The 15,825-nt window shown below is 39.1% G+C and overlaps 1 pseudogene; it reads right to left on the reverse strand.

The window, feature by feature from the left end:
• Positions 2,352-6,521, reverse strand: LOC110255625 (annotated as a pseudogene).

Below are 15,825 nucleotides of genomic sequence, written 5' to 3' on the forward strand. Positions count from 1 at the left end.
GTCCCCATGGGTTAACATATGTGGATTCAGTGAACCTCAGATGGTATACAGTTGACCCATGAGCAACACTGATCTGAACACTCTACAGGTCCACTTATATGCAGATTCTTTCGATAAATGTACAGTGCCTTTGCTGAGAAAAAAAGTCTGTAGATAAGTGGACCCTGGAGTGGAAACCCACGTTGTTCAGGGCGTCAACTGTAAAGCCATTTTTAACACTTAAGGATAAAGAAGTAAATTTTGGGTTAATAAACAATTCTTAGTGAATATGGAGAAAGATAATGGTGATTCTGGGTAATTAGTTCGTAGAAAAGCCTGGATTTGAACTGGTTTTGGTAGGCTCCAAGAATGAGCTAAAAGCAACATGATAGCATTCCCGTAATTAAACATGAAGCTCTACATTCAAGTTAAATAATTGCTTGAAACGATTTTTGTATCAAAATTAGAGGTTGTTTTCTCTTCCTAGGAGGTCCTTCTGAGGTAAAATGCATTTATAAACAAAATATGATTGATTATTTGATAGATTTTTCTGATCAAGGTAATACTACTACCACTATACACTGTATTGATCACAGGAAAACCTGGAACACTATGTTTCTGTTGGTTACTATATATTAATTAGTTCTTTACACACTAGAAGAATTCAAGAATATATCTAGCACTAAGAATTTTGAAGATCTTGTCCTAGAAAATAATTTAATCAAATGAGTAAATAAGTTACCCCAAATACCTGAAGGCACATTCAGTGAAAGAAGGGTTTGTCTTGTTTTGTGTTTCTACAGAAGGCTACAAGGCATGAAGGCATGTGAAACCGGGTGAGATAAAGATCTGTGTCAGCTCCGCATCAAGGATAATCTATTGATTAGCTTTGTAACAAGAAGTCAAACTTCTAACTCTGTAAATTATCCCTTTCTAGAAAGTCAGATAGATGCAAGATGGTAGAAGGAGTTTTCTAGCTTCATTTTTCCCCCCCAACATCAAATCCGGATTCTAAAATAGGATTTAGTTTCAATGATGAAGCTATTTTGATAAAATCTGACAAGATTTTAGTCACCATCACGTAAAAATGGACTGCATAAAGCTTGCTAAACTATGTATTATTTATCTGTCAAACATATATATATACACACACACGTATGTAGCTTCTTGAAAGTACAGTGTTCAACACTGAGAAAAGAGGAGTCAGGAAGGAAGTAATTATTGCCTCTACTTGTTGGGATCTGTGGTGGCCCCTCCCGAGATGCCCATGCCCTAATCCCAAGCCCCAGTGCGCAGATGACTCGGTAGAGCAAAAAGGAATTTGCAGCTGTGCTTTAGCTCAAGATCTTGAGTTAGAGAAATTATCCTGGCCTATCTGAATGGGCCCAAGGGAACCAAAAAGGTCCGATATAAGGGCTGTGCAGGAGGGTCAGAGTCAGCAAAGGTGATGCGATCGTAGACGCAGAGGGAGGAAGGAGGAAAGAGGTGGGACAGTGAAAGGCGAGGTCGGGGCGGAAGAGGCTGGCCGTGACCGAGAAGTACCGGCAGTTTCCACACCCTTTCTCGGAGGCTCGAGAAGATGGATAGTCCTGCAGAAATCTGGGCTTTATCCCACTGAGACGAATTTTGGGCTTCTTACTTCCGGAGCTGTAAGATAACACATTTGTGCTGTGTTAAAGCACTAAATCTCGGACAGTTTGTACAGCAGTGGTGAGACGCACATACAGAGATTATATTCCACTATTATCTTGCAGTTTTTATTCCTGGAAACTGATGAAATCATCAGTTGCAGAAGCTGTTAATTATTCTCTCAATATCCATTTTCTCCGCTTTCTGAGAACAAAGCTGGACATTTCCCAGCCTCCCTGGTGTACAGGTGGGACGGTATGACCAAGTTCTAGTGAGTGGAAGGTGAGCACAGATGACGCACCTGTCTCCAGAGCAGGTATTTTACAAGGAGCTGTAAGTGCTTTCCCACAGAGACACTGGGATTATCTAATTAAGGAAACTAGATGCTGTTGTGTTCAGTCTATACCCTTTTATATTGTGAGATTGTTTTTTTGTTTTGTTTTGTTTTGTTTTTGGTACATTAGTTAATTCCATCCTGAGTAATACAGGAAATTTTTGCTTGAAGTAGAATGGCACCAGAACAAAAAAATAAAAAATAGGAGCTCCCCTCGTGGTTCAGCAGAAATGAATCTGAATCTGAATAGCATCTATGAGGATGCAGGTTCAATCCCTGGCCTTGCTCAGCGGGTTAAGGATCTGGCCTTGCTGTGAACTGTGGTGTAGGTTACAGACGGGGCTCGGACCTGGCATTGCTGAGGCTGTGGTGTAGGCCGGTGACTAAAGCTCTGATTCCACCTCTAGCCTGGGAACCTCCATATGCCATGGGTGTGGCCCTAAAAAGTCCAAAAAAATAAAAAAATAAATAAATAAACATTGTACTGGCCTCAGTGGTGAGGTGTCAGGCAAGAGAGACAGACGTTCCTTTTTTTGTAGTGGTAAAAAGCCAGCAATACCATTCCATAGAATTATTTAGAGCGCATACCAGGTACCTCCTGAGTGGTAGATAAAGGCTGAATATTCTCAGCAGTGACACTGTGGCCATATGGGGCAGGATCATTATTTTATGTGAGAGTCTGTCCTGTGTAATGTGGGGTGTTTAGCACCATCCCTGGACTTGACCTGCCAGATGCCCGTGTGCCTCTCGTAGGACTGACGAGCAGGAATGTTTCTCAGCGTTGCCAAACGTGCCCTGAAGGACTCAATTGCCCCAGGTTAAGAACCGCTTTTCCAGAGGAAACCGACAGAAAGAGTCCAAGTGTGTTGTTTTTATAGCCTAGAAACACAAGAATGTGAAATGAGCTCAGATGAGCGTTGACTTGCATAAAAACATACATAAAAGGGGAAAAATACTATCTGTATTTGGGTTCCACAGTATTACGAAACCCGCCGGCCTTTGGATCTCAAAAGTGGGAGGTATGGAAACATGTTTTGAATTACAGTCATTTTTACTTTATTTATTTACTTATTTATTTATTGTTTAGAAGGTTATGGGATTCCCTTTGGAAATTAAATACAAGAGAAACTCAGGTTCGAATAAAAAGAAAAAAGAAAGACAAACCATGCTCTACTCCCAGGCATTCCTGATTATCCTAAAGGAATGTCTGTAACTTTTAAAACCCAAGGGCCGGGGGGCCTGGGAGAGGTGGGGAAGTGTCCTTGGGTGGCTCGTCTTCGGGCCACAGGCTGGGGCCTGGATGGCAGTGGGCGAGCGAGGTGAGGACAGGACAGCACGTGCTCCACTGTGCCCTGTCTAATCCGCTGTTTACACTTCCACCCTTCCACTGAGGCAGAAAGTGAAGGCTGTTTTTTTCCAATAGGGCGGAAGTACCTTCAAATTCTCCGTCATCTTTTTGACACTGCCCCTCCATAGGTAGGCTGTTGGGAGGTTTCCTATCCTGTGTTTCATCTCCGGGCCTTCCTCTCCTCCCGATGGCCTCGTGTGGGTAGCAAGGGAGTTTTCGTAATGATTGAACCAATCCGTTTCTTCAGCACATACGTGAAATCGTAAAGCCTTTGGCAAGGCACTGCCATCCTCCCACCTGAGTGCTCTAATCCAGAGCAGTCGGTCGTACAGATGTGCCGCCGTGCAGCGCTGGTTTCTTCACAAAGGACCGTCTCGAAACTTGGTGGTTGGTATCAGATCACTTCGTCCACCTGACTTGGCTTCATTCACATCAGACTGGTTTTGTTCCTATAAAGCTTTCCTCTCCTCCAGAACTTGCCTGAGTCCGTCCTCACGGAAGGCTGGCACCTGTCCCTCAGCCTCGTGGTGCAGCTCGGGGACCAGCTCCATGGTCTTCTCGCAGAGCGTGGTGGACCGAGGGCGCTCAAGCAAACGACCACAGCCCTGCAAGCCTTTGTAACGTCTTTTCCTAATCAACACTGCAGATCTGAGAAAGGACATTATTTTTTTTCCTTACCATAGCCTTTTTTCCCCAAGAGGGGTAGAACTATCTAGAGAAAGAATGGGAGAGTGAGAGCAAGAGAGAGCAGGAAAGAGAGACAGAAACAGAACAGTAAGGCTATAAGGAAGCCTTATCTGTATCTAAGAATGAACTCGGAATATAATGACAAATATATCATGGTAACAGATTAGAATTCTACTAAGTTTTGAAGGGATTTGTCATCAAGGAAAACAAAAGACCTGTAACTATAAAACAATTCTAGGACCATCAAACATGCACAGACAGAAAACAGGCTATAAAATGTAAGTCAGGTGGAGCATATTTAGCCAAACCAATGTCAGATGTCACAGTAAGTGATAATACACTTGGAAGGATATTATAGAAGCAGAACTAATAGATATGCACAAAAAAGATAAGGGAGTGGTTTTGGTTTTTTTTGTTTTTGTTTTTGTTTGTTTGTTTTCCCACCAGATAATCAGGGGTCTGATCAGAGAATGTCCTTGACCATCTGAAAAGCTGATCTCACTGCTCACACAGCCAGACTCCGTCATGGCTGTGATTCCCAGTCTTACCTTTTCTAAATGAGAGGGATTGTTTTCTTGTTTTGTTTGTTTTTGGTGGTGATTGTCTTCTTCCTCCACTGAGATTTATTAAATACAAGGGGATGGGTGGGTAGGTGTATATACATTTTCTTGTAGTTTATAGGGTTCCAGGCTACAGAGCCCATGCAGCAACCAAGCTACCTTGGACCATAGGCCGGATGCGTTAACTGGATGGGGTTATTTTCTATTTGGGGATGGGAATAAGTATGTTCCATGTGTGTGAAACAGGGTTTAGGGATATTTAGTAATGCAAAGTGATGCAGAGAATATTAGTTGTCTCTAAAAATCTCTTTGTTCTAGCACATAACCACATTTTATCATCTTTCCTTGGAATTAATTTGGTTTTATGGATGAACTCCAGCAAAAATTGAAAAAGCAATATATGACATTTCCAATTAAAAAAAAAGCTTCTAAAGAACAGATTCCTCCTCAGTACTCCTTTTTATCCACCTACCAAGGGAATGCTAATGACACTTTATCAATCGAAGAGTCCTTGGATTATTGTGCAGAAAAAAACACAACCAGAAAATGACGGCTTTGGGTTATTACACACACCTAAAGAAATTAAAAAAAAAAAAGGAATCTCTTGTGTTTGAGTTGTATGGTTTAGGTCTTTTTTTTTTAACAGTAGTTCATTACTAATAATGGGTATAATTGTGCAGTGGGATTATATTTAGGAAATAGTGACTTTTCTTCCTAGTAAGAAATACAGAGCAAAACATTCTCTTTCTCCTTTTCTCTGTCTCAGTCTCTCTCATCATTGTGCACACAAGTGCACACACACACACAGACCTTTCTATCTAGGTGAATTGATAGCCAAGACTCGAAGTCCGAGATGCAGTAGAAACACATGCATCATGTGGGTAATGCCTCCTTCAGCAACAGCCTGTGTCCTGCTTACGCTGAAGTCAGTGGATCACACATGACACTGGGTATCCTCATGAAAACACAGCACTGAGGACAAAATGCCCCTCGACTACTCCCTTGATAGCCAACATACTTTATAATCTTGGGCACTTTAAATGGAATCTGTGGGCAGAGAGAATTCCCAAGTGGCACATGTTTAATTTCTACCACTATGGTAAAAGAAGGTATACGGGTTTATTTGTTTCTTTATACTTTGATTTGAAGAGGTATATTCACTTTAGTTGTTGCCAAAGTCACACAGTTTCTATATTTCATATCATCTTAATTCATACTACTTTTTAGAGAATTAAAGACAAAAAGAAATTGCAATTTTGAAGCGTATGTCCTAACAGAAATGGATAGGTCATAGAGGTCATTCATGCATATAAATTTGAAAGGCCACCTTAGTGATTAGTAAAAATCCTCTATTATGACAGCTTTTAAAACAGCTCCAATGTTGGAAATATATTAGTACTAAGAACCAGATGTAGAGTTTACAAATAAGCATAAATTTAAACTTGTACAATAAAAATTTTTATTTGACAAGAGTTCCCCCTTTTTTGCTGCAACTTTTGTCCATCTTCTAACTGAAGTGCAAATATAATTTGTATTTAAAAATATATGGTCTCATTCTGGGAAATGTGGAAGAATACTGGTTTGAATATATAATCATAAATATGTGTCTTTTCTATCCAATCATGGATGCCTGTACATCCACACATACCCCCAACACACACGCACACACGATTTGCAATAGCTTTTTTGTGAATTAACTCATAAGAAGCTTTTATGCCCATATTACAGATGGATAATGTCATTGCTAATTGCAACCAATATATAAAAATATATAACGTTTTCTTTCATTGACAGTACCTTTAGATTTACAAATTTTTATACACTTTTTGTGTGCAAACTATAAAAATTTTTAAAGTTAATCTTTCACAAGTAATTTATGATAATTTATCCATTTGAGATGGCAAAAATCTTCTGAATTTTGGGAGTTTCCATTGTGGCTCAGCAGTAACAAACCCAAGTAGTATCCATGAAGATGCAGGTTTGATCCCCGGCCTTGCTTGGTGAGTTAAGAATCTGGCATTGCCTTGAGATGTAGGTTGCACATGTGTCTTGGATCCCGCCTTGTGGCTCTGGTGTAGGCTGGCAGCTGCAGCTCCTATTCAACCCCTACCCTGGGAACTTCCCTATGCCATAGATAGGTATGGTTCTAAAATGCAAGGAAAAAAAAAAAGTCTTCTGAATTTTGTCTTTTTGTGTAGCGGACTTGTTTCACAGTTGGGAAGTTTTTGAAATGGGATAAAAATGAAAAGATTATGGATCATGTATTGCTGCAAAGTGATGCGTTTTGTGTACCATGTTTTGCACAGTCTGTTTACGGGAGTAGCTTTGTTATTTGGCTTTCGCTCCGAAAGACTTGGATGCCCCAATATCCACTTCTCATAACTAGAAAAGTGGACTTTAATCTGGTTCATGTTTTCACCTCCTCCGTGGCCATTTATACTCTGTGTCCACAGGTGACCTTAATCACACCCACCCACTGTGTCAGATTCCACGGGCCAGACAGGCTGCCAGCTCTTAACGAGCGCTTTCTTTGTTGTGTCCACCTTCTGAAATCCAGGCCACGTCCTCAGTTGGATTATGAGACCAACAACCTAACTCCCACCTAAAAATCTATGATTTTATATCAGTACAGTTCACACACTGCCTTTTCAAGTCTGACCTGTAAACTTAGATGTCAGGCACTCAATTATTTCTTCATATCCACCAAAATCTTTCTAGTCTTGCTGATTTCTTCTTTGAAGATTTTTTTTTCTGATACACAGCAGTCTTTTATAAGATTATATTACGTTTAAAATTATTATAGACATCTAAGGAAAAGGGCTTTGGCCTTTTAAAGTGTTGTTCTTTATGCTAACTAATCTATAGAGATTGAAAGATGTTAAAATGACCTTTGAGAGGTGATATAATTAACAATATTTTCTTTTTGAACTTTAAAATTATTTAAAATAATTCTTTATATCAGAGTTCCTGTCGTGGCTCAGTGGTTAGCAAATCCAACTAGGAACCGTGGGTTGCGGATTCGATCCCTGGCCTTGCTCAGTGGGTTAAGGATCTGGTGTTGCCGTGAGCTGTGGTGTAGGTTGCAGATGCAGCTTGGATCCCGAGTTGCTGTGGCTGTGGCGTAGGTCAGTGGCTACAGCTCCAATTCACCCCCTAGCCTGGGAACCTCCATATGCTGCGGGAGTGGCCCAAGAAATGGCAAAAAGACAAAAAAAAAAAAATCGAATTAAAATAATTCTTTATATATAATCAAATACAATATTTACTAAAAGCAAAATGTTTTTGAAACAGTTTCCCAAATTAGGTCTAGATAAAGGCTTTGAGGTCACTTACAAAGAGAAATCGGAAGTCTTTAGTTAAATTAAAAGTGATTTGAATACCCTAGAATGTGAAAGTCTTCCATCATTAAAGGTTTTACTTTTTAAATTTTACATAGTACCTGAGTATGTAAACACTTAAATTGATTTTAAGAAATGTATCACTTTATAAAACATCTGCAAAAGCATTAATAGAATTAATAGAATTTTAAAATTTCATCATTGATACTCACTTTGTATTTATAACATACCTCAAATTGCACCTCACCTAATAAAAGCCCACAGAAGAGTTGCTGATTTCTTTGCTTTTAGCACCATTAGACAGAGATCAAGAGAGTTCTGTACTTGTGCTCTTGGTTTGAACTTGACCTATTCTAAATTTAATGAATGCAGGGATGAGTACTTGTTGCACTTAGTCTGAAGTCTCATAACTCCTTTTGATTACTACGTATGTGCATTACTGATTCTTTGAAGTAAACCTGTTCCCTTTAAGTATTATGTTATTGGTACTGTTTTGTCTGATTCATCTGAAACAGGATTGCCAAAGCATCTGTTTATTAAATATCAGTCGCTGTATTTGAAACACGAACTTCTATTTCATTACACGTGCATTTCTGTAAAACCTCAAAACAAAATAAGGAATACATGGTTTTCAGGATTTTTCTCTCCTTAGCTATTGCATCATGGCTTAAAATGAAAAATTTTGGAATAGTTTCCCCACTGGAATGACTTAGATGGTGACAAAAAAAGAATCTTAAAGCTCTAGGATAGGAGGCTTTTTTTTTTTTTTTTTCATCTTTACTGAGATATAACTGACAAATAACATTTTATAAGTTTAAAGTGTACAGCGTGATTATTGATATATATTATGAGATGATAAGTGTGATACATCAAAATGTCCTTCACCTCATGTCGTTACTGCGTGTGTGTGTGTGTGTTTGTGTGTGTGTGTGTACAAGATCTACCCTTTCAGCAAATTCAGGCATACAATACCGTTTTGTTGACTGTAGCCACCATGCTGTATGTTTCATCCCCAGAACTTTCTCAGCTTCTAAACAAAAGTTTGTATCCTTTGATCAGCATGTCCACAATTGTCTCCCCTCAGGCCCTGGCAACCCCTATATCCTCTCTGTTTTTTATCAGTGCCACTTTTGTATATTTCTAGGAAGCTTTGGTAAGACATCATATTACTATATCTCTGAATGTCAGCATGTCAATCAACACAGTATTGATTTGGAAAAATAAACTTTGATCATTTGAGGACAATTACATCATAGACTGATTTGTTATCTGACAAGGCTCATATGCTAAGACTAGCACTTGTGTGGGTGTGTTCTCTCAAAATAGGCAAATATCCTGCAGGGAAAGTCATGTCTGACATTTCATGAGTTAGCCAAGAGCAGAGTGTGTACATGTAAAGATTGAATGTGGAAGGTACACGCCTTTATGCCTTGTCTTCCTGTCTCCTCACCTTTCTAGAAATTCTCACTTGATCTAGAAAAGAGCTCAGAGCTCAGGTAACACAAAATACAAACAACAAAGCAAAATAATTAAAAGTAAAAAATCAAAACAAATGTGATTTCATGGCTTACCCTGGGGTTAGCTAAAAGACCATTCTGGCACCAGAAGTTGAAGACAAATTGGCTTATTCGGAAGCAAAATACTGTACATAGAATGGTAATGGTAGAGACTTTGTCAGGTGGGATTTCAGTTTTTTCCAGCATAAATAACAGATGCATAATCAGTACTGAGCTGGGAAACGGTCCCTTTGGTAACTCATTCACTTTCCTATACTGCAGAGGTAGGAGTTCCCATTGTGGCTTAGGGGAAAGTAATCTGACCAGCATCCATGAGGACTCAGGTTTGATCCCTGACCTCGCTCTTGGGTTAAGAATCCGCCTTTGCAGTGCGCTGTGGCCTTGCTATGGCTGTGGTGTAGCCCCGCAGCTATAGTTGCTATAGTTCCGATTCAACCCCGCAGAGATAAGGCCACCCGTCACAGCAGGTACTAATTATACACAATTACATGCGATGGATGCATCTGGCAGATGGGCAGATGCGTTTTAATGGATGAGCCAAATATAGAGGATGCTTATTTTTAAAATATAGGAACGTAACATTTATTTTTAAAATGAGGAAACAATATATTTAGAAATTATTCTTTTCCTTCAATCCCAACTCCAGTTAATGTCTCTTCAGTTTTTACCATTTTCGGTGGAGTATATAAGGAAAATGTTTAAGTTTCAGTGATAGGACTTGGAAGCAAAATTAAAACTGATGATAGGTTTATATGGAAAGTATATAAGTATATTTATTATCAAAAAAGAGTTACTTTTAGCTGTGGATCATTAGATTTTTCTCTGTAATATCATTGAGGTATTTTTAGCTGCATGTTGATTTTTTTTTTTCCAACAACTCTTATCATTGCTACTCAAGACTCCCAAGACAGTTTTTCAAATCTGCATTCATAGCATCGAAATCACTGGACTGCACACATTACAATCTTTGCTTTTGTTGAGATAAATATGATTTTTCATTGGTATGAGTTATAGATGGCCTCAAGAAAATTACAGGTGTATTATACTTATGGAAAATTTGAAATGAGTAGAAAACATCAATTATAAGCATCAGTGCAGTAAATTAGTTTATATACTTTGCTAGTTTTAAACAAAGAACTTTTGCTCATTGTATTTCTGGAAAAGATTGAAGGGTAAATGTAGCGTGGCCTCCCTTTGCTATGTAGTAGATAAGAAATGCCTACTAGAAGACTGACCAAAAAAGACTGTTGCTACTTTGATTGGCATGCATATACTTTTTATTACACCATTTTTAAGATTTCAACATATAGATATTTTATTTGTGAATTTTTTTCTAGTCTGTTAAAAATTCTTGGTATTTTGTGAAGTTTTCTAAACTATGTATTTTGGCATGATAAAAATTACATTGAGGAGATCCCACTGTGGCTCCGCAGAGATGAACCCAACTAATATCCGTGAGGATGCAGGTTAAATCCCTGGCTCTGCTACAGAGGAGGTTGCAGACACAACTTGGATCTGCCGTTTCTGTGGCTGTGGTGTAGGCCAACAGCCGCAGCCCTGATTCGATTCCTAGCCTGGAAACTTTCATATGCTGCACCTGCGGCCCTAAAAAGTAATGAACAAAAAAAACCCTACATTGACAAAATAACATTTGTGCAATTTCATGTGTGGTGTCCATATCTGTATAACATTGGGACTTTTTGTAGCTGTTAATCAACCAGACATGTTTCTTCAAAAAGCTTATCTTATAACTGAATAGACATCTTACAGTGCAGTGAAGTTGCCAAGATTTAAATGCAAATTAGTCCGTCATTATTAAACTCTATATTATGGCATCGTTAAATTACTTTTGACTCATAATTACATATTTGTTTTAAGCATCTGAACTCCTTCTCCTTAACAGAATAGCCAACTTGCTGCACAAATCTGAACACTTGAGAACTGGCTTCCTAAGTTGGGTCTGCTATCAAGACATTCCCAGGCTTATCAAAAAACACCTGCATGAAATTACCTTTAACCATTACCATCTTAAGCCACTTGACAAATATTCTGATTATGAAATGTATTCGCACTAATATATTTGAAAAACTATAGGTATTCGTAGTTATGACTGACTAAGAATGTAAATTGTATTATACAGAAGCAAGACAAAAGGAAAACATTCATGGCTCAGTTTGTTCAACACATCGGACCCGGATTATCCCTCATAATTTCCTGGTTGAATGAGAGAACTAAGCCGTGTAAAACGGTAAAATGTCGTATGTATTTTAATAGCCCAAATGAGAATCATACTCAATCAAAAGTTGACAGCCTAGTTTAAATAAGAATGTGCTAGAGTCCATGCAGTTAACAAGCAGTGGAGCTGGAATTCACAGCCAGCGCGATGCCTGTACCAAGCTCATGGTTTTCTAGCTGCAGGTTGCTGCCCACCAGGAGGAATAGCACAGAGATAATTAGAGTTAAGAGTGTATTTTAAAGCACTGCAATGCTGGAGAGATGGCTTTGGAATGTTGCTCTGGGCAGTTGAACACTACTGAAATGTCCAGATAAATAGTTGTAGCTTATTCTATTACTTTGTTCATGGAATTATAAATGCATGAGCCAACCATGTGCAGGTATATCCTTTATCACTGATAATGTAAATGGTAAAATAGAGGTTTGTTTTTTTTTTTTTACCTATATTAGAGAAATATGGCCTCTGAATATAATACCCAGTCCTGTACTAGATCCTGCACTTTCAGAAAAAGAATAAAAAGGAATATGTGGTTAAGATGATTAGTGGGTTGATGGACAAAACTAGAATTAGGATCGTGGACTAGATAAAAATATACTACTAATGCTCAATGTGCTGAAGTTGATAACTATTCACTTATGGTAAGCTCAGATGAGAAAATATCCTTATTTTTAGAAAACAGGTTGATATATTAAAATGTAAGCTCTGGAATGTATGCCACGCCCAAATGCTTCAGAAAATAAATTATAAATAAATAAATAATAAATGATAAAGCCAGTGAGGAAAAAAGGGAGATTTCAGTCTTGGTGAGAAATTTCCCTTTCATGTGGCTTGGTAATACAAAGCTGTAGAAACAATACAAAATTGTAAATTATTTGTGCGATCCAGACTGTAGCAGGAGGGGAGCAATGAGCTGCGCTCACCCGTCACCAGATAGGGCTTTACCCCCAGCTTTCTCTCGCTTGTCCGAGTCATTCATTTCTACCTCTCTGATGTGTTACAACCATTTACAGTTGTTTCAATATTGCTCTTCTTAGAAAGAAATACTTCCTTTCTGATGCCCGTTGTTTTTCCGCTTTTCCTTGTCGCAGAAATTCTTAACAGAGTTATATGTCGCCATTGGTCCTCCAGTGACGCATCTGTCTCTATCCTGAATCCATCCTTGTCAGTCAGGGTGCTAATCCCCTATAGTTACACGATCTAAGCCTGGTTCTGAGTCCTCATTTTACTGACCACAGAACAGCTTTCAACCGAGTCGATCAGTTTCTTTCAGGAAAGCTCTTCCTTTTTGGCTGCATCCCTTTTCTTTTGTCTGTGAGAAGGAAATTGGTGATGCTGTCTATCCATACATCTGCCCATCCTTCTTACTAGATTTTTTTTTTTTTAAGAGATTCACATATGACCAGGAGGTCAGGAGTGAAGCAGAGACACGTTTTTTTGTGCTTAGAAGGTCAGTGTGGAGTCAGTGGTTGTGCATAAAACACACTGTCCTAATTGCAGGCACATCTTATTAATATGAAGCAGCAGCTGTGTTGCCCTCAGCTTCCAAGTGCCATCGTGCAGCTTCTTTAACTCCTGGGTCAGGTGCCTTCATCGTCCTGTGGCTTCCGTTACACTTGGCATGAATCTGCAGTAGCCACCGTCGTTTGTCCCTCTCTAGGAGGCACTGTCTCTGTCATCTCTGATCTTATCACTGATCTCACGGTAACTTTTTCACTCCATCCGAGTCATGTTTTTTTGTTTCTTCTTCAACGAAGGGAATTTCTACCGATATTCCTTCTGCCCAGAATGGTCTCCTCGATCTTTACATGGCTCCATTATTTCATTCATTACAGTCAAGGCGTTGTCCTAAACGAAGCCATTTCTCTGCTATTTCTCTCTAAAGTAGACACCCACCCCTTTCTCTGTCATCCATGACATCCATTTCCTGTATATGTACACACACACACACACACACACACACAGAAATACACCTGTGTGTGTGTGTGTATTTATTATCTACCTTCTTGATCTAGGGCAGGCATCAGCCAAGTACAATACAGTGCGCAAATTGCAGCAAAGCCTCAGAGCTAAGAATAGATTTTCATCTTTTAAAAAACATTTTTTAAAATGATTGTAAAAGATGGAGAAAGAAGAGGAGGAGGAGGGAAGGAGAAATGTCACAAAAGCCTAAGATATTTACAAAACATAGGCAAAGTTTGTCTACAGAAGTGTGTGTATAAAGTCTTTAAAGACAGTGAGTGACCAGACCAGATCTTTCACACCAGATGGCTTGCCAGTTATTTATTGGATAAGGCTATCCCTCAGTTATAAATGTATGGGAGACAGTTTCACATAGAACATAAGACTTATACTCAATATTCAGAAATGTATGTTGCTTTTATAAGAAAAAGAAAATTCAAGATGCTGTGGCATTTCTGGGAAGGAGAATAATACAAAGTCGCCGAAACAGAACACACAGCCCTTAAGAGGACGCCCCAGTTATATTTTTGGTACCCAAGGAACACATTTTGTAATTGATGTATTTTTTTTTAAATATTCATGTGGTTTCATTTATCTCTTGGCTTCACTTAAGTAAGTCTCTTTCCTTAGCCCCAAGCTTCCATGAGCCTTTAGTAGAGGTAAAGTTATTTTGTAATTAATCTAGAAAAATGTAAAAACTATCTGTAAAATAAAATTTAGATTCTTGTAAAAATAGGATTCTGCAGAAAGATTTTCAAAAACTGCAAACTATTGAGATAAAAAATATATATACTGATTTTCTTTGGATGTGTAAAATATTACACTTGGGAAGTAAACAAAAGAAAATCTGCCCTTTCCAGATTGAGGTGTTTTATATTTTTACTTTTTTTAGTAAATTAGGGTAAGAGAAAAAGTAAGAGACAGAGAGGAGATAAAAGACTTAAAAAGTGTTTTCCCTGCCCTCTGGGTCCAGCGGGTCCGTATGCTGGGGAAGTACATGATAGTCTGGACAGATGAGAGGGGTCAGCATATATATATTTTTGGCAGAGATGCAGATGTTGATCTTGCATGTAAGTGGTGGGATAAGGGTGCACAGTGAGTAGCTGGAGCTCAACAGATGTGTCTCTAGCAATTTCCTGAGTCCCTGTGGCATGCAAGTTTGCAGAGAAGATCAAGACAAGTCCTGGCGTGGGTGAGAGGCATGGAGGCTCAAGGGGCCGCTGTTAGGCCATTGAGGGTAGCACAGATGGACCCCCAAGCATTGGTTCTTGGGTACCTATATCAATTCTGGGGCTGTGAGCTCCAACAATGAGCATCCACATATAACCCCGTACACATAGGTGTGACCAGTCTCATAGGTCAGTATCTAGCCATCTTTTTATTTTGGCTAATCTCTGTCAGTATCTCTGCTTTGACGTCATCGTAAAGGAGAATTTCCAAAATGGAGAAATAATAAATACTGCTCTGATGCATAAGAAGTCCATGTGTGGCAGAAAGGCTAAGTCCTTCTTACCCTTTCAGTGGGGAGATTAATATTCCAAATACTGTTTCCCTAAGATCACTTGTGGCCCCTAGATGATGGAGTCCTGGAAGAGTTTGTGAAAGTGGAGAATTAAAGAGTTGCCCTCATGTACTCAGTGTCAATACATTACATGTAAACAGCTTTACCAGTGTGAGCCTTGGACACCCCTGGCCCTTGTCGTATGTTTGAAAAGGAGGGCGTTACTTCTGCCCTTTGTCAAGCGGACTAAGGGGCAGATTGGCTCATGGAAACAAGTTAGATGGGCTCTAAGAGTACTTCCTCTCTTTCCAACAACCCGGCTTCCATGTTTGTGTCTGATACTTACTAGCACTGCAACTTAGGGGAAACAGCGTCTTTCTGGGTTTCAGTTTGTCATCTGTGGATAATAACGCCTACAAACAAAGCTACTGGGAGCATCAAAGTAGAGCGTCCATGTTGAAGTGACTTGTATGATGTTTGAACTGCCAAACATCCTCGATAAATGCTAACTTTCTTTTTTAAGAACAGAAATTTATTTATCATTGACGCTCTTAGCCTTTAACCTTCTCAAATCTTTAAAAAAGATTTAACCTTTTTTCAGGTAACAGCGGATTACAGAAAAAATTGTACAAATTGTCGTCTTCAATCTAGAGTCCACTGATCACTGGATTTCTGACCTTCATCAAGTCATTCGTTTCTCAGGCTTTCAGTTTAATTACGGGCAATATGGAGTCAGA

The sequence above is a fragment of the Sus scrofa genome, chromosome 10, assembly GCF_000003025.6.
Source record: "Sus scrofa isolate TJ Tabasco breed Duroc chromosome 10, Sscrofa11.1, whole genome shotgun sequence".
Lineage (NCBI taxonomy): Eukaryota > Metazoa > Chordata > Mammalia > Artiodactyla > Suidae > Sus > Sus scrofa.